Here is a 632-nt window from a genome sequence, read left to right as displayed (position 1 = left end):
AGGAATCCTTCATGTTTGAGTGTCCTGTATATGGGAGATCATAGCAAGTAATCTATACCACCTAATTCAGTGATATCTAAAACTTAGGGGATGGGAAAACAGAGGAAAGATTAGTTAAATATCTGGATACAAGTCATATGTTTTGTAAAATGGTGCCCTAGAGTCAATGTGCAAACAAATCCCTGATAACTACGTTGCTCATGCATAAAAACATTAGTATTTTTGTCTAATTAGTTATACAATGTTTTCTGCAACTTATATCATTAGCAAATTTCTGATTTAAATAAGTTTGAACATCCATATGAGGTAGCGTGGCCGAGCGGTCTAAGGCGCTGGATTAAGGTTCCAGTCACTATGGTGTCATGGGTTCAAATCCCACCGCAGTCATTATTTATTTGAATCTAATTTTTACCAACAATTAGGAAACAGTTGAGGAAGTAAAGGGGGTTGAGAATTTAGGAGGCAGCGGTAATTCTATCCTATACTTTTGAACTACAAAAGGTGGAAAATCTGCGAAAACTGAGATTTTATGATTGGACTGTAGAAAGGCAGTTTTCAATGGACTCAGTAAAAAGGAAGGAAAGGTAGGATGTTCTAAAGGAAATAAATGTCCAGAAAGGATGGGAGATTTT

The 632-nt window shown here is 36.2% G+C and overlaps 1 non-coding gene across 1 annotated transcript; it reads left to right on the top strand.

The window, feature by feature from the left end:
* Window positions 1–305: 305 nt before the first annotated feature.
* On the top strand, window positions 306–387 carry TRNAL-AAG (transfer RNA leucine (anticodon AAG)). Its single transcript has one exon. It is a non-coding gene; the product is annotated as a tRNA-Leu (tRNA).
* Window positions 388–632: the final 245 nt, after the last annotated feature.

Source organism: Phyllobates terribilis, unplaced genomic scaffold (assembly GCF_046119375.1).
Source record: "Phyllobates terribilis strain yellow unplaced genomic scaffold, ASM4611937v1 Scaffold_11__3_contigs__length_659146591, whole genome shotgun sequence".
In the NCBI taxonomy this organism is placed as follows: Eukaryota; Metazoa; Chordata; class Amphibia; order Anura; family Dendrobatidae; genus Phyllobates; species Phyllobates terribilis.
Note: the sequence above shows the minus strand (reverse complement) of the source record. Positions and strands in the feature narration are given on the sequence as shown.